This window comes from Mirounga angustirostris, unplaced genomic scaffold (assembly GCF_029215605.1).
Source record: "Mirounga angustirostris isolate CCGP_5_RB_7025 unplaced genomic scaffold, mMirAng1.0.hap1 SCAF_7, whole genome shotgun sequence".
In the NCBI taxonomy this organism is placed as follows: Eukaryota; Metazoa; Chordata; class Mammalia; order Carnivora; family Phocidae; genus Mirounga; species Mirounga angustirostris.
Window position 1 is genome coordinate 26,017,733 of NW_026991715.1, and position 19,065 is coordinate 26,036,797.

General features: G+C 37.9%; 1 protein-coding gene and 1 pseudogene across 4 annotated transcripts in view; one reads left to right on the plus strand and one right to left on the minus strand.

Annotated features, from left to right (window-relative positions):
- Nucleotides 1-19,065, plus strand: part of CDC42SE2 (CDC42 small effector 2) — a 181,350-nt gene that overhangs the window by 110,344 nt on the left and 51,941 nt on the right. The window lies entirely within an intron of this gene.
- On the minus strand, nucleotides 832-17,061 carry LOC123840480 (plakophilin-4-like; annotated as a pseudogene).

A 19,065-nucleotide genomic window follows, 5' to 3' on the forward strand; every position in this document is an offset into this window, starting at 1 on the left:
ACAGTCCTCAATCCCATATTCAGATTTTTTTTTGTTTGCCTTATTCAGAATCTTGAGGCCAGATATACTGGGGTTTCAGAATTCTTCAGATTTTAGAAAGGTTAATATAGTGCACACACTGTATTAATACCTCTTTTTTACTTAAAGGACAAAGCGGTTTCTGTTATTAATAATACAAATAATCCTTACATGAGTTGAACTGCTAAATGACATACTCTGTATACTTTTCAACATTATCTTAACTATTTAACAGTTTTTTTTAGTAATAGCAGTAAAACATGAGGGACATTCATTTCATTTTTTTTTTTTCTCAAAGATTTTATTTATTCATTTACTTGAGAGAGAGAGAGAGAGAAACAGCATGAAAGCGGAGAGGGTCAGAGGGAGAAGCAGGCTCCCCGCCTAGCTGGGAGCCCGATGCGGGACTCGATCCCAGGACTCCGGGATCATGACCTGAGCTGAAGGCAGTCGCTTAAACAACTGAGCCACCCAGGCGCCCCATTTCATTTCTTTTTCTGTCCAAACTATCAGAACATAACTTTCTTTACATTTGAAAAATCCCCTTTTCTTTGATTTTACCTACACATCCCCATCTCATTTCACCCATTTCTTAAACTTCTTTATTGCATTGCCCACACCTTTACCAAACTACAGAATCTACAAGTAGTTACATCTGACACCTAAGTAGAGCTTAGAAAGTCAAAGTCTTCTCTCCCAAAGGTTTCCTCACTTCACTGATAATTCTTCAGAAAAGAAGAAAAAATGCTATTCACTCTTACATTTCATACTTGGACATTTCAGCAAATGAGCAAGGCAGGCTTTTCTTCTCATTCAAAACAAGATTAGATAGAGTAGTTCTACTGATGCTACAACCCATAAGTCTGGGAACCCTGGGTACTGTTCTGCTCTATAAGAACGTTGTTTCGTGGAATAAAAGTCTATATAATTTGTGGTTGATTTCAGTCCATACTGTGTTGAATAATTAGTAATAGCAGGGAAGTGAACTCATTCATCAACATAATGATCTTTTTAGCTATGAGGAGATAGCAGACACATCTGTGTATGGCAGGGTTCTTACTGTTGGAATCATTTTGACTACAATATAGTCGGTGTGGGAGCTGTCTGTTTTGTTTTCTTGCTGGTGAGGAATAGGAACTGATGTAAGTTGGTGAAGATTTGCTGGAGCCAGAGTATAAGCCTTTGTTTGGTTTTCTTTTGGCTATTGTAATACTGCATAGGTGGCTGGGTCCTATCGTATTCAGAGTGAGGGTTTCTGATTCGTAACCGTGCTGGTGAGGAGGAGATGCTGCTGACGAACGATGGGTGACATCTGTTCGTCAGTGGTTGACAAAGAAGGATGCGATTTGAATTGGTCTCACTCAAATGTAAAATAAAGGTATAACAAAATAGTTTTGATTCCACGCATCCTTTTTAGAAATGCTTTGGAGATCCTCATATTGCCATACTGTATTCAAGACCTGGGCTGCTGTCTTCACCACTTACAGCGATGATCTGTCTCCTCTGCCCTTGGTTATGTCTCTATCCCCCCTGAGTTGGCCAGGACTTTGTTGTTCTCCATGTTTTTGCTGGTGACCTCATGCAGAGCACAGCAGATGGTCTCATCAGACAGTACATGGGGGCCAGAGCTACTGGGAAGCTGGTTGGCCAGGTCTCTCACGGTGTATTTACCTGTGAGCTTTTTGTCCCAAACATCTAGCACCACATCCCTCAAAGCAGTTTCTTCAGATGGAGCATCTATCATTATCTGCTTTCAGAAGTCCTACAAGCATGGGCAGCCCTTTGTATTTGTGGATGGTCACCTGGATGTACTCTGCAAACTAGTTTCCAGCAGAGGCTCTGGAGAGATCCAGCAGAGCCCTCCAAGGTAGCTGGGATGCAACTTTCTGGTAGAAGAATCAGATACGGTTTTACCACTGATGGATGCCACAGCATCTCCGCCCCTTTGGAGTACTTCGGCAGTCTTGGGATATGACCAGCTCCATCCCGTTGATCCTCTTGTGTCCTCCCCTTTTTTTCGCCCGCTGACAGCCGGGTTCCAAGTCCTTGCTGGGAGATTCTTTTCCTGGTAAGGCATCCAGTTAATTCAGCCCCAGCAGCCAGGCCTGAGGGGCCTCCAGGTGCAACTGATTGGGCAGGTTCCGTGGGGTGCAAACGCAGTTCACCACAATCTTGGTGTTCTAATCACATGTGTTCACACATGTGTGGATCCCATGCAAAAGTGAGTTTACTAGCACCTCACAGGGTTGCATGTGCTGCTTCACTTCCTCCCCTGTGGAGCTGGCAACCCGTCGTATTAGGCAGAACAAGTGAAGTCTGAAATTTAGTTTTGTGATCATCATGAAAAGAAGAGCTATTCCATCCAGAATAACTGGAACATTCATAGTGTCTGTTAAGGTTGAGAGAGCATCTTGATTGATTGTCATCTTTATAACATGACATGGAGGTAAATTCCAAAGGACTCCTGTAGCAAATTCCCTTACTTCGGCATCAGTAGATTTTCTCATCAGTTGGAACAAGGCAGGTATCCTACCAACATTTTTTTCTATTGCTATTTTATTTTCATCTGTAGACTTGCAAAAACAAGGTTTCGGAGGGCACCCCACAGCATTCCTCCAAACTTCCAAAACTCTGTCGTCCAAAAAGTCGGACGGATGCTTGATTCCTCCTTACCTGTACCCCTCCATCTGTACTTTGTTGTTGCCAAAGCACAGGTGCTGCAGGTAGGCTGCTGCGTTTGCCTCCCCTGATGGCCAGGGTGCTGCAGCATGTGAATGACTTCAGGCAGCTTGGGGTCATGCCAGGCAAACTCCCTGGGGTCTTTCTGAATCCTGTCTGTTGATGGGGATCTTGTGCCAGCATCACATGTGGTGTTGCATGCTGCAGCCTGTTACAGTTGCACTCCTGCACTCGCTGCTGTATTGGCCTGTAGGGCTCTGGGCAGGTAGTTCGTGTGTTCAGAGCATAATTATTTCTTTGGTATGTAAGGGTGCTTTGCTGGCTGGACATCCTTTGCACGTTTCCAACACCTACGGTACCTGGGCGATATAGTGCTGCCTATGATCTTTGGATTTCTACAGTTCCGTGGTTTGGTCTGCGATAACATTGGGCCGTAATAGGTCTTCCCCTCCTATATAGGAGTGATGAGCAGGTTGGGAGACAGAGCTGAACGAAGGTCTTTCCCAAGCTGGTTGTACTGCCTAGCACAGGAACTCTAAGCCTTTCAGGCTGTCTGGCCGATGTGGAACCATACTCTTCCTAAATGGCATACTGCTGCTGTGCAAGTTGTTCTATGTCATGAACAGTCCTTTACAGTGAAGGTCACAGGGTGTGGTGCGGTGGTCATCCCTCAGTGTTTGGGGAACAGTGACCCCACTTGGCCTTGGGATGGGAAGCTACTTGAGTCTGTGCCTCCCATCAGGATCAGCGGGGACCCTACTTTGGTAGTGGTTTGGTACTGAGAGGTTGGTCAGTTGGGATTGGAAGTCTGCTGGGAGGTGACTGATCCAGCCCTATGTACAACTACGGGGGAAGCGAGTCTGTATGCAGAGTATGGTGAGGCTGCCTGCTGAGCAGGTAATGGAGTGAAGGAATATGCACTGGGGTTCAGTGGTCGGGAGTCACTCACTGACACAGAGCCAAATCTACTCTCCAGAGAAGTTTTCTGTAACTCCTTTGAAGGAGACGTGCCTCCTGATAACAAAAGAAAGACTGCTCCAGATGGAGCTAAACTAACTCTTCTCATGGCCCGATTAGCTACTGATGGCTGAACCACTGTTTGTCCTTCGGCTCTTGAGTTTCTCACCAAATGGTTATTAGTTGATCCCATGAATAAATGCTGTGGTCTGTTGTTTGTCTTACCCAAATTCTAGCTGTTGTGGAAATTCCTTGCTTCTACTGGTATCTACTCTTGGAATAAGAATTCATTTTTGTTGGACTTCTTGAGGTACCCAATGATCTTTCATGGAGAGATGTCTGTGCTGGTGAATAGAGGGTCCCTTGTGCCAGTGCTGTCCTGATGACATCATTGTTGGGATGAACAGTGTCAGAAAGTCCAGGTTCTTTTATACCAGTATTTGGCACATCTGTTGATCTCCAAGGAAGTGACTTCTCAGTTGAGCTGCTCCTTTAGGAACGTGGCTGTGGCATCTGGTTTCATGCCTGGGCCAGTGGAGGCAGCTTCCTTTCTGTGGTTGCTGCTCCTCCACTAGTGAAGTCCTGCTCAGGAGTGGGCATTCCTCCTTCCAGGTTAGGCAGTGGCTCTTGTCACTCTGGGAATGAGGTCCATCTGCACTGAGGGGTTGCCGCTGTGGCCCTGGAAAAAATTTAAAAAGTGGGTGCAGGGCTGCCCGACTCTCCCTCCCCCAGTTCCCCCCTCCCCTGAATTAGCTCTCCCACCACCCACAGCAGTGATAGCTAACTTGCCCCTCTACCTTGTGCCCATGGTGTCACCTCCGCGGCCAGCATTGACAAGGACTCATTTTTTACTTGAGAAAACTTAGAGACATTAGGTGATTTTATGGAGGTTCATGTAGCTAGGAAGTAATAGAGTTGAGATTATACTCTCTATCTGTTTGGCACTGATATCCATGTGCTAAATAAACCTCTGTTGCACTGCCTCTTCATGGTGCTGTACCGCTTAAATTCATCTCTTTATTGTGAACATTAGGAAGGTGATTATTCTTTGTTAAGTTTAATCAGCCAATCTAACAAATTCACATAGTATTTCTATTAGTCTTGCAATTGATTCACTTAGCTTTTCTGGGAATATAGTCTATTTGTAATTAAACATAGTTCTAAATTTTGCTTATCCTTTTCAAATTTTATATCATATTGGTTCACTTACTAATTACATTGGCTAGAACTTGTGGAACATTGTGATTACAGTGAGCATCTTGTCTTGTTAATTTAATGTATCTAATGTTTCACTAAATGCTTACTTAACATTAATTGGAACATTGATATTCTTTCACCCCTGAGCATGAAGCCAGACTTTAGTACTCTTTATAAATAAAATATAAAAGGGATTGGAGTACTTCTGTTAAGAGTTTTTAAAAATCTGGGGCGCCTGGGTGCTTCAGTCAGTGAAGCATCTGCCTTCGGCTCAGGTCATGATCTCATATAAATAAATAAAATCTTAAAAAACAAGTTTTTAAAATTCCTATTTGGACATCTTTGTAGGCCAGACTTTAAAGTCTTATTTGTTGCTGTGTCAAAATTGCTATAAACTAAAACTTACTGTTACTTCTACCTACTTACACCACTCTTCATTTTTTTTCAAGATTTTATTTATTTGAGAGAGAGCAAGCATGAGCAGGAGGAGGGGCAGGTGAAGAGGGAGAAGGAAGCTCCCCGCTGAGTGGGGAGCTTGTTGCGGGACTCGATCCCAGGACCCTGAGATCATGACCTGAGCCGAAGTCAGATGCTTAACCAATTGAGCCACCCAGGCGCCCAATACTGCACTTTATTTTTAATCTCTTATAGTCTGTACATAATATCTTTTACCTCTTCGGTATATTCATTTTTATACACTTAAAAATATGTTGAGTTCTATTTTATCTATATATTTTAAAAATTTTTTGTGGGGGGCTAACATGTAGTAGGAGCTCAGTGAATATATATTGAATAAGTTAATTTTTATAATTATCTGATTAGTGAGGCATCTTGATAAGCCTATGTTTGGCTAATGATAGGAAAATATTATATCAATTTTAGAAATGGAAAAAACCCAGAAAATACATATTTATTATTGTTGTAGTTTCTTGGTTTCATGGTCGTATGGCTGATTTCAGATATACCAATTTCCCTGACTTGATAGCATTTTGCTGTGAGTACCAGTCTTTTAGAAGCTCTCTGGTGGGTTTAGGTATTTCTCTCTCTCCCTCTCTCTCTCTCCCTCCCTCCCTCCCTCTCTGTCTCTATCTCTCTCTCACACACACACACACACACACACACACGTTAGGAATAATTCATTCACCAAATGTGAGAGAATGAGGAAATGTGTATATAAAAGAAAATTATTAAGGAAGTAGAATGGGATTGCTCCATTCAGATATTGCCCCTGAATGGTTCAGAGTTTCTCCTGTTAAACTTGAAATTATCTGTAAAGAAGTAGCTTTGGAGATTTTTAGGGAATGGAATAGTTGGTATTAGCTCTTTAGTTTTGTCAGTATGATCCAAAATATCTGTCTCTATCTATAGGTAGAAAATATTTTTGGAAGTCTGGTAATAGTGTTACAGTTTAAGGGAATGAAACTGATATTAAATTCCTACTTTGGTTAATGATCCAGGGTTTAAATATCTGGAAACAATTGCCACTTGAGGGTCTGTGCTTTGCTTAAGTAAATAGAATTGGTGGCTCAGTGTTGGGCCCATTCAGCAGCTAACCCATAGTATAATAATCCTTACCACAGCAGCTGGAGTTTATTGTAGCTGTTGCTGTATGTTTTCACTGTAAAGGCCATGATTTCCATGAGGAAATCATAAAAGCAGCCCTTTTGTGGTTTTGATTACAGAGTGTTTTCTGGGCAGCATGAGAAAATGCTCTGCTTGTTTTGTGCTATGTGGATATAAGACATGCTTTTATAAAAGAAGCCATTTCTTCTTTGAAAAGTAGTCACATGCAGGAAACCTATTTTCATTTTTTTATTAGCATCTAATAATATTTGTGAATGGTTTTAATGTACATGTTCACTGAAAAAATGCTTAGAGGAAATGATACTAATTAAAGGAAATGTGTTGATCTTAGGGTGGATATAGAAAATTTCCACTCAAGACCATATTCCCCATAGTCATCTGTTTCTGTAGTTTTCTTTAAAAATCGTTGACCCATAGAACTCACCACAAGTTGAGTGCTATGTGTATTGTCAGTGGGTATTTTAATTTATTTTAATTACAGTGTAGTTAACATACAGTGTTATTTTAGTTTCAAGTGTACAGTATAGTGATTCAACACTTCCAAACATCACTCAGTGCTCATTAAGTGTACTCTTAATCCTCTTCACCTGTTTCACCCACCTCCCCTCTGGTAGCCCTCTGTTCTCTATAGTTCATAGTCTGTTTTTTGGTTTGTTTCTCTCTCTTTTTTTTCCTTTGCTCATTTGTTTCTTAAATTACACATATGAGTGTGCTCATAAGGTATTTGTCTTTCTCTGACTGGCTTATTTCGCTTAGTATTATATGCTCTAGCTCCATCAATGTCATTAAAAAATGCCAAGATTTTCCTCTCTTTTATGGCTGAGTAATATTCCATTGTATATACACACACACCACCTCTTCTCTATCCATTCATCTATTGATGGGCACTTAGGCTGCTTCCATAGTTTGGCTATTGTAAGTAATGCTGCAATAAAATAGGGCTGTATATATTCCTTTGAGTTAGTGGTGTTGTATTATTTGACTAAATAACCAGTAGTGTGATTACTGGATCATAGGGTGCTCCTATTTTTAATTTTCTGAGGAACCTCCATGCTGTCTTTCACAGTAGCTGTAGCAGTTTGCAGTCCAACTAACAGTTCATGAAGGTTCCTTTTTCTCCACATCCTGGTCTACACGTGTTGTTTCTTGTCTTTTTGATTTTAGCCATTCTAACAGGTGTGAGGTAAAATCTCATTGTAGTTTTGATTTGCATTTTCCTGATGATGACTGATGTTGAACATCTTTTCATATGTCTGTTGGCCATTTGTATGTGTTCTTTGCAGAAGTGTCTGTTCATGTCTTCTGCCCATTTTTAAATTATTTTTTTTTATTTGGTGTTGACTTGTATAAGTTCTTTATGTATTTTGGATACTAGGTCTTTATTGGGTAGGTCATTTGCAGATATCTTCTCCATTCAGTAGGTTGTGTTTTAGTTTGTTGGTTCTTTCTTTTGCTGTGTAGAAGCTTTTTATTTTGATGTAGTCACAATAGTGTATTTTTGCTTTTGTTTCTCTTTCCTTAGGACATATCTAAAAAGATGCTGTTATGGCTGATGTCAAGAGAAATGACTGCCTGTGCTCTCTTTAGGATTTTTATGGTTTCAGGTGTCTCATTTAGGTTCTTAATCCATTTTGAGTTTATTTTTGTTTATGGTATAAGAAAGTGGTACAGTTTCATTCTTTTGCATGTAGCTGTCCAGTTTTCCCAACACTGTTAGTTGAAGAGACTTTTCCCCATTGCTAATTCTTGCCTCCTTTATTGAAGATTAATTGACCATATAATTATGGGTTTCGGGATGCCTGGGTGGCTCAGTTGGTTAAGTGTCTGCCTTCAGCTCAGGTCATGATCCCAGGGTCCTGGGATTGAGTCCCACATAGGGCTCCCTGCTCAGTGGGGAGCCTGCTTCTCCCTCTGCCTGCCACTCCCCCTGCTTTGTACTCTCTAACAAATAAATAAATAAAATCTATAAAAAAAAAAAATTATGGGTTTCTTTCTGGGCTTTCTTTTCTGTTCCACTGATCTTTGTGTCTGTTTTTGTATCAGTACCATAATGTTTGGATTATTATAGCTTTGTAATATAAATTGAAGTCTGGAATTGTGATACCTCCAGTTTTGTTTTTTAAGATTGCTTTGGCTATTTAGGGTCTTTGGTGGTTCCATATAAATTTTAGGATTTTTTCTTCTAGTTCTGTGAAAAATGCTGTTGCTATTTTGATAGGGATTGCATTAAATGTGTAGATTGCTTTGGGTAATATAGACATTTTAACAGTATTTGTTCTTCCAGTCCATAAGCATGGAATGTCTTTTTTCATTTCTTTGTGTTGTCTTCAGTTTCTTTCATCAGCGTTTTATAGTTTTCAGAGTACAGGTCTTTAGCCTCTTTGGTTAAGTTTATCCCTAGTTATTTTTTTATTTTTGGTGCAGTTGTTACTGAGATTGGTTTCTTAATTTCTCTTTCTGCTGCTTCATTACTAGTGTATAGAAATGCTATGGATTTCTGTACATTGGTTTTGTATCCTGTGACTTCACTGAATTCATTTATCAGTTCTAGTTGTTTTTGGTGCAGTCTTTAGGGTTTTCTTTCTTTTTTTAAAGATTTATTCACTTTAGTGAGAGAGAGCACGTGTGTGTGTGTGTGTGCTCGCGCATGTGCGTGTGGGTGTGAGGGGGTAGGGGCAGAGGGAGAAGAGAGAGAACCCTAAGCAGACTCTTCACAGAGCGTAGAGCCTGATAGGGGGGCTCAATCTCACAACCCCGAAATCAGGACCTGAGCCAAAATCAAAAGTCAGAGGCTTAACTGACTGAGCCACCCAGGCACCCCTTTAGATTTTTCTGAATATAGTATCATGTCATCTGCAAATAGTGAAAGTTTTACTTCTTTACTAATTTGGATGCCTTTTATTTCTTACTGTTGTTTGATTGCTATGGTCTTGTTATTGTTTTTTTGTTTTTTTTTTTTAGATTGATTTATTTTAGAGCATGCGCGCATGTGAGTGGGGGCAGGGGAAGAGGGAGAGAATCTTCAAGCAGTCTCCTCGCTGAGCACAGAGACCTACGTGGGACTCAGTCCCACCACCCATGAGATTATGACTTGAGCTGAAACCAAGAGTCCGACACTCAACCAGCTAAGCCACACAGGCATCCCTTGTCATTGGGTTTTAATGGCAGATAAGGAAGAGTAAATTTTGCTCTTTAAATGTTGGCTGACACTTTCATGCCTAATTACATTCCTAAATATTCTGAGTTATAGTTACGTTTCTCTGGTTCGCTCATATATTTCAAGCAGTTTACAAGGCAGATTTACCCGTAAACAAATCTTCCTAAAACTTTAATCTTTTTCTTTTTTTTAAAGATTTTGTCTATTTATTTGAGAGAAAAGAGAGAGTGAGCGAGCTGGGGAAGGAGAAGAGGGAGAGGAACATGCAAACTCAATGCTGAGCACCAGGCCTGACTTGGGACTCCATCTCAGGATCCCTGAGATCATGACCTGAGATGAAACCAAGAGTTAGATGCTTAACCACCCAGACTCCCCAAACTTAAATAATTTTTAATGTCCAATAAATTAAACTTGTAAACTTGTAAATTTAGCATATCAGTTTTTTCTCTTTTAAATATCTTAATAAACAGAACATAAAATATCAAAATAAATTATTACAGATATATATAGTAGCACTAAAATATTAATACTGTAGTTTTGGTTGACTTCATCATTTCTATATCGATTTCTATATTTTCCCAGAGTTAGAAAATTATCCACCCAAAAGGAAACAATTACTGTCAAGGCCAGTTGAAGTAATTTGGTTAAAAATCATGACTGTGGTGCTGTTACTAGTAAAGCTATTAGGGTCAAAAACTATAGATTCGAATGGATTTCAGGGCAAAGAAATTTGAGACTATAGAGGCCTAGGACCTAGGTGTGCCTGCGAAGGCTGAGCTGGCTGTGGTTAGGATGGGTGCTTTTCTTAGGCTGAAGTTCTGCCTCTCACTTAATAGGACCTTTGGAGTCCATTCCTTTCATCTACATACTTGAACACGTAAGTTTTTAGTTTTATGCAATTCTCTGTACTTACCTGAAATGCTGGTCTTTTAAATGAGTTGGGAGTAGTAGGTGGGACAAACATCTTTCTAGGTCCCACTGTTAATTTCCCCCCCCCTCAGATTCAGGGTCCCACTTCATCCTGGTGCTCTAAGCATATAGTAACTCACTCATTTTTAAGTTCTTTATATAGGATGGAATTCTGAACCACTTATTTCAGCTATAGTTCTCTACACTAGGGCCACAGAAAGTGATTTGGAGAACAGTTTCTGCCTCTCTGAAGAACTTTTTGTCTCACGAACAATGACAAATCTGTATTGAGATGAAACATAAAAGCTGTAGTTTCACTTCTAGATACAGCCACACTGTGTAATGGCTCCCCTTGTCCCTTAACCAGTATGGGTTTTCAGTTGGACCTACAGTATTCTCAGAAAGTAGATCACCTGTAGTAGAATCACCTTAGACTCAAAAGAGACTTAAATAGGGACTTATCATTAGAATTCGGTATCTGAAAAATACTGTTCTAATTTATAATACAGCATGATACCAATAAAAATACCAGAAAGGTTTTAAAGAATTAGGCGAGGTGAATTTAAAATTTAAAAGACAAAAAATAAGATTACCCAGAAAAGTTATGAAAGAAAAGGAACTAATTATCTTATATATTAAAAATGTATTCTAAAACAGTAATGATGGGGGTACCTGGGTGGCTCAGTGATTCTTGGTTTCGGCTCAGGTCATGGTTTCCTGGTCGTGGGATTAAGCCCAGTGTTGGGCTCCATGCTCAGTAGGGAGTCTCCTTGGGATTCTCTCTCCCTCTGCCCCTCCTCCTGCTCGCTCACTCTTTATCTAAAATAAATCTTTAAAAAAACCCACAAAACTATAGTGATGAAAAAAATAAAACAGTAGTGATGAAAACATTGTGATTCTGTATATGAGACAGGTCAGTAGTACAGAATAGAAATTGTTCCAAATTCATAGGGAGGTAGAATATAATAAAAGTGTATTTCAGATCAGCATAGAAAGGGATTTTTTTTTTTTTTTATATTGCAGTATTATAGCAGGGTAGTGGTCCAAAATAAACAAAAGAAACAGATCCTTACCTTCAGAGGAAGAAAACACATTTTTTCCCCTTTTTATTTATTGGAGTTAGGGAGGCATTTTTTTTTAAGATTTTTTTTCACAGATTGGAAATACAGATACTCTAATGCATTGTTAGTGGGTGTGCAGTTTGGTATATTCTGTTAGAAGGAAATTTGGAAAATATTTGTGAAAATCTAAAATGCCTCCTCAAATTCAATCTGTAAACTCTTTGATTGACCATGTTCAGAAGTGTCTTGGAGTTTATCCCACAGATAAATCCTGTAGGTTTTGGGTTCACTCCATCATACTTTACATGTGTGAATATACGAGATTATTTTGTGCATCATGTTTGTAGAAGTAAAAGATTAGAAACAAAAGTAAAAGATTAGAAACTTTCCATCTATTGGAGAACTGGTTATACTCATAAAATACAGCCTTTATAAATTGAGGGAGGCAGTTTTTTAAAAGTTACTGATACTGCCTGATTTCCAAGATAAAGTATTAAGTGAAAGAGCAAGGTGCCAAATGATATGTGCAATCACATGAAAATACTTTAAAAAGGAAAAAATATATATGTGCATTCTTCTATGTGTACAGAGTATCTGTGAAAGGGTACACAAGACGCTAATACCAGTGGGTGGAGGAGAACTGGATCGCTAGGGATAATGGTGAGAAGATTTATTATTCATGATTTACTCTTCCATCTTTTGAGTAATATATTACACCATGGTAATATATTGGTGTATTACTTATCTTACCAAAAAGAAACACACACAAACATTAATATGTAGTACTGAGAAACAAAACATATTTATCCTAATTTTCATCTTTATCAACTCATCAGAATCTCTAAGGGTGAGACCCACTTCCAATTACATTAGAAAGTTTTTTTATTGTAGTATAAATCACATAACGTAAAAACTACCATCTTAAGCATTTTTATTTTTTTATTTTATTTTATTTTTTTTAAAGATTTTTTTATTTATTCATTCATGAGAGACAGAGAGGCAGAGGGAGAAGCAGGCTCCCAAGGAGCAAAGAGCCCGATGCGGGACTCGATCCCAGGACCCCGGGATCATGACCTGAGCCGAAGGCAGACGCTTAACCATCTGAGCCACCCAGGCGCCCCTTAAGCATTTTTAAAAGTATAGTTTAGTAATACATTCACATTGTTGTGAACAGATCTTCATAATTTTTTCACCTAGCAAAAATGAAACTCTAATACCCATTAAACAAAAACTTCTTTTTACTTCCTCTTGCCAGCCTCTGGTACCATCATTTTACTTTATGTTTCTATGAATTTGAGTACTTCAGATATAAGTAGAATTACTCATATAAGTGGAATCATATGGTATTTGTCTCTTTGTGACTGGCTTATTTCAGTTAACATAATGTCTTCAAAGTTCGTCCATGTAGCATGTGACAGAATTTTCTGCCTTTTTAAGACTGAATAGGATTCCATTATATGTATATATCACATTTTGTTTATGTATTCATTGGCTGATGGACATTTGACTTCCTTCCACCTTTTGGCTATTGTAAATAGTACTGCTTTGAACAGGAGCATGTAAATATTCTTGGAGACTCTGCTTTCAGTTCTTTTAAATAGATAACCCAAAAGTAGGATTGATTTGGTGGCATTATTTTTCAGTTTTTGAGGAATCGTCATATTGTTTACCATAAGAGTTGCACCATTTTAATTTTACAGCACACAAGAGTTCCGATTTATTCACATTCTCACCAATACTTATTGTCTGTTTTTTTTCTTTTTCTATTCCTTTTTTTTTTCTTGGTTACTAGCCATCGTAATGGATGTAAGGTGATCTCAATACATGCTTTTAACAAGCATTATAATCATATATTTCTTGTATATTTAAAAAACTTTATCAGGTACATTTAACCTAATGACTTCAGTTTGATCGCCTAAAATGCAACAAATAGTTACTTTTTAGAACTTTTTCTCAGAATGCTTTGTTGTTGTAACTTGAGATGTGTATTGTATAATCAGATCTTAAAGGGGTAGTACCTTTACGATGCCTTCCCTGTTTTTCTATTTAACCATGATTGAATGACCCAGGAAGAGTCTAGGCTGTATTTAACCCCAAAGAATTTTGCCAACTTTATTTTCACTTACATAGTTGAAATTCTAAGGTTCTACATGTTATGAGAATTCCAGCTGTGTACCAGCATTAAAAACACTATGATTTAATAAAAAACTGTCATTTTCACTTTGCAACATAGTATTTGACCTCTGTTTACTTTTATTTATTTTTTAAAAAAGATCTTGTTTATTTATTTGAGAGCGAGCACAAGCCAGGGGAAGGGCAGAGGCAGAGGGAAGAGCGACTCCCCGTTGAGCAGGGAGCCTGATGTGGGACTTGATCCCAGTACCCTAGGATCATGACCTGAGCTGAAGGCCGACTCAACCAACTGAGCCACCAGCTGCCCCTGTTTACTTTTAATTGAAAAGTTTTACCTTTACAGTCTTGACAGTTTTGTGTTAACTCTTCTCACAAGATGAATCCAGTCATAAATTGTCTTTAAGAGCAAGCCAAGCAGTGTTGAAGGATTTATCCAGAGAAAAAAAGTACATGAGATCCTAGTGAAAAATGGAAAAGGGGTATAAATTGTCTTTCAATTTTTTTTTTCTCCATCTCCAAGAAAACTTTAGGGGCATTATTTATTTGAGAGAGAGAGAGTGAGCGAGAGAGAGCACAACTGGGAGAGGGGCAGAGGAGAGAGGCAGACTCCCCCCCAACCTCTGTTGAGCAGGGGGCCCAATGTGGGACTCAAAACAAAATTAACACCTGGTAGAATATTTTCCATTTTAAGTAATTTAATTGCAGTTTTCTTTTCCTGACTTGAAGTTTCTGAACTTACTACTCTGACATTATCATCACAGAATCGCCTATTCTATCTTGCAAGTATTTATTCTTTAGAAGTATTTAGTAGTAGTATTTAAAAGTAATGCATCATTGTGTGAATATCTAGCTATAACCTACAATTACATTGTAAGTATTAGAAGTCATTTAAAAATAATTTTTGCTAGACTTTAAGTTTCACTATGCAGTTTATGACTTCATTTAAATAAACTGAGCAGTTGGATTTACTGTATTTGGTGTGAGTGGTAAAGAAGGGTGCTGAGTGGTAGTATGGCTTGGGAAGGGTGGGGGTTTAATCCTCACTGTTAGTTTTGAGAAAAGATAATGAAATCCTTTATATCCCTTTCCATAGACGTGCATTTCAAAGACTTACATTTTAATAAGAATTGGTTGTGCAGCTGCAACCCTGGCAACACAGACTAGGAGAAAAGAATTGGGGCAGAATTCCAGAAATCAAGGCAGGCAATGGTCTCATGTGGAGCTGAGCTAATGAAAACTGATAAAAATATAAAGCACTTAGTAGAAGTAAGACCAGGCCTTTCTTTGGCATAGTGGATGTTGAAATTTTCCTTACTATATTTTATTATTTAATAAGTCAAAAAGCTGTCATAAGCTGCTTACTCAATAAGAGTAGCTGCATTATATTGTCCTTTAGTATAAAAATACCCTACAGACTCTGGGAAGCTAATATTTCTGTGCAGTGTATCTAAAAAGTAATTGTTGCTGGCCCATTCTTGGTAAAGTATTGAAAGCACAATGTACCAGGCTCATCAGATTTTTAAAAACAAGTTTTTAAGTTGTAATTTAAGAAATAAATGCTCACAGTAGTTTTAATGTAAACTTCTTGCTGTTATTGGAATCTTGAGGTGCCCTCAAATAATAAAATTTGTAAACATATTCTTTTCTCTCAGCCCTATGACAGTGGCTGTAGAATCTGTCATTAAACCGTAATTTAATTATTACCAACATTTAGGTTGTGTCTGGGGTCTTCCCTCCTGTCATAAGAAGTATTGCAATAAAACATTTTTGTGCATATATTTTGCTTTTTTTTCTGGATTACTCTCAATTACTTTTGGATTTTCAGAAGTCATACTAACACATTAGCTGTAAAAATTTTTGATATTTTCTAAATGTACTACCAATTTACATAATCTTAATTTTTCTAGGAATGAGTTTTTTCCTTATATCTTATTTGGCTCTTTGGTCTTTTAAATCTTGACTTTTTTTATCTTTAATTCTGGAAAAATTTATCCTCATCATTTCTTGACATGTTTGCTTTTCTCTTGAAATGTTTTTCTCTCTTTCTGGAACTTCTCTTATCTGGATGTCTTTTTTTTTTTTTTTTCCCTACTCCGTATTTCCACTTTATTCATTTTTATGGTTTCTTATTGTGACTTTATAGTACTAATATTTCACATAGTACTAATATCCCTAAAGTACTAGTATCTTCTGCCAACTTCAAAAGTAAAACAGCCTGTGATTTTACCATCAAAATGAGTTTATTCAGGATTAATCGAAAGTGCAAGCTACGGCAAACCATAGGCAAGTCCGGAGATGAGAAAAGAGGAACATGACTTTATTGAGAAAAGGAGAAAGATGGGAGGGAAAGTACATTGGAGGAAAGCTAGAGTTGAGGGTGGTGATGGCTTCTCATTGGTTCAGGTACATATTTTCGTATTGGCTGAGCTTGTTGCTGGACAAGGAGAAATTCTTTCTGCTCAGTGGGAATGCGAGTGACTATGAGTAGTAGGATAGGAGAGCTCCCCCTTCTGGTGTCCTGACTCCAGTTTTAATGAACTTTCCTTCATTCAGTTTTATAGTCACATGGTTATTGCTCAACAATATCTGCCAAGGGGTTTGGATGCATACTGTGGGTTTTTTTGTTTGTTTTTGTTCTGAAATTAAAGTATGCAAAATAAAAATATCTGTCAAAATAAATGTATGTATACATACATACATATATACGTACTTGTATAGTGAAATCCTATATTCAGAAATATATGCTGAGGGGCGCCTGGGTGGCTCAGTTGGTTAAGTGTCTGCCTTCGGCTAAGTCATGATCCCAGGTCCTGGGATCAAGCCCCGCATCGGGCTCCCTGCTCATCAGGGAGCCTGCTTCTCCCTCTGCCCCTCCCCCTGCTCATGCTCTTGCTTGCTCTCTCTCAAATGAATAAATAAAAAATCTTAAAAAAATATATATATATATATGCTGATATCTTTTTTAAAATTGAAGTGCAGTTAGCACACCATATTGTATTAGTTTCTTATGTACTACATAGTGATTCAACATTTTATATACATTTGGAACTGATCACAGAGATAAATTTAGCTACCATGTGTCCCATACGGAGCTGCTACATATTAGTAACTATATTCCTGATGCTGTACATAGTATACCTATTGTTTGTACCTTTTAATCCCCTTCCCTTATTTTACCTATTTCCTTACTCCTCTCCCCTCTAGCAAACGCCAGATTGTTCTCTATATCTTGAGTCTGTTTCTATTTTGTTACATTCATTCATTTGTTTGGTTTTTTTAGATTCTATATAAAAGTGAAGTCATAGGGTATTGTCCTTTTCATTCCGACTTACTTTTCACTAAGGATTTTTCTCTAGGTCCATCCATGTTGTTGCAAATGGAAAGATTTCATGCTTTTTTATGGCTAATATTTTAGTGTGTGTGTGTGTACAGTTCATTATCTTTATCCCTTCATATTTTGATGGACATGATGGATTGTGTGGTAGTTGTATTTCTAATTTTTTTGAGGAATCATTATGCTGTTTTCATAGTGGCTGCACCATTTTGTATTCCCACCAACAGCGCATGAGGGTTCCCTTCCACATCTTTTCTTGCACATCTTGGCCAGAACTTATTTCTTGTGTTTTTGATACTAGCCGTTCTAAGAGGTGTGAGGTGAGATCTCATTGTGGTTTTGATTTTCAGTCTGCTGATGGTTAATGATCTTGAGCATCTGTTCATGTGCCTGTTGGCCATCTGTCTTATCTTTGGAGAAATACCTATTCAGATCATCTGCCTATTTTTAATAGATTTTTTTGGATACTGAGTTGTATGAGTTCTTTCTGTATTTATAATATTAAACCCCTGTTGGATATATCTTTTGCAAGTATCTTCTCTTATTCAGTAGGTTGCCTTTTCTGTGTTACGGTTTCCTTAGCTGTACAAAAGCTTTTTAGTTTGGGGTAGTCCTGTTTATTTTTGCTTTAGTTGTCCTTTCCTGGTGAGACAGATCCAGAAAAATATTGTTCAGATGTCCAAGAGCTTACTGCCTGTGTTTTCTTCCAGGAATTTTATGGTTTCTAGTCTTTTAAGTCGTTAATCCATTTTGATACTATTTTTGTATATGGTGTAAGAAAGTGGCCCACTTTCTGGGGTGGCTGGCTAGCTCAGTTAATGTAGCATGTGGCTCTCAATCTCAGGGTTGTGAGTTTGAGCCCTGCATTGGGTATGGAGATTACTAAGTAAAAAAAAAAAAAAGTTATTAAAAAAGAAAAAGGAAACTTTCACTTTCATTGTTTTCTTTGTAATTGTCCATTTTCCCAACACCACTTATTCAAGAGACTGTGTTTTTTCCATTGTACGTTCTTGCCTCCCCTGTTGAAAATTAATTTACTTTATCTGTGTGGGTTTATTGCAGGACTGTATTATCTTCCATTGATCTGTGTGTCCTTTTTGTGTTAGTACCATACTGTTTTGATTTCTATAGCTTGGTAGGATAGTTTGAAGTCAGGGATCATGATACATCCAGCTTTGTTCTTTCTCCACACTACTTTGGCTAATGGGGTTCTTTTGTCGTTCCATAAAAATTTCAAGATTCTTTGTTCTAGTTCTATGAAAAATGCCGTTGATATTTTGATACAGATTACACTGAATCTATATATTTCTCTGGGTAGTATAGACATTTTAACAGTTTTAATTTATGCTACCCGTGAGCACAGAATAGCTTTCCATTTATGTCTTCTTCAGTTTCTTTCATCTTTGTCTTACAGTTTTGAGAGTACAGGTCTTTTTACCTCCTTGGTTAAGTTTATTCCTAGGTATTCTTTTTGATGTGATTATAAATGGGATTGTTTTCTTAATTTCTCTGATAGTTCAATATTAGGGTATAGAAATGCAACAGAATTGTGTACATTAATCTTGTAACCTGCAACTTTATTGAATTTATTATTTCTAATAATTGTTTGGTAGAATCTTTAGGGTTTTCTGTATATAATTTGTTATATGCCAGTAGTGACAGTTTTACTTCTTTTTTTATTTGGATGCCATTGATTTATTGATTGATTTTCTCATCTGATTGCTATGGCTAAGATTTCCAACACTGTTAATAAAAGTAGTGAGAGTGGGCACCTTTGTCTTGTTTCTGATTTTAGAGGAAAAGCTTTCGGCTTTTTACCCTTGAGTGTGATGTTAATTGTGGGTTTGTCATACATGTCCTTTATTAAGTTCAGGTATGTTCTTTCTATATCCACTTTGTTGATAATTTTTATCATAAATGGTGGTTGAATTTTATCAAACGTATTTTCTGCATCTGTTTAGATAATGACATGATTTTTACCCTTTTTTGTTTATGTGGTTTATCATGTTGATGGATTTGAAGATATTGAACCATCC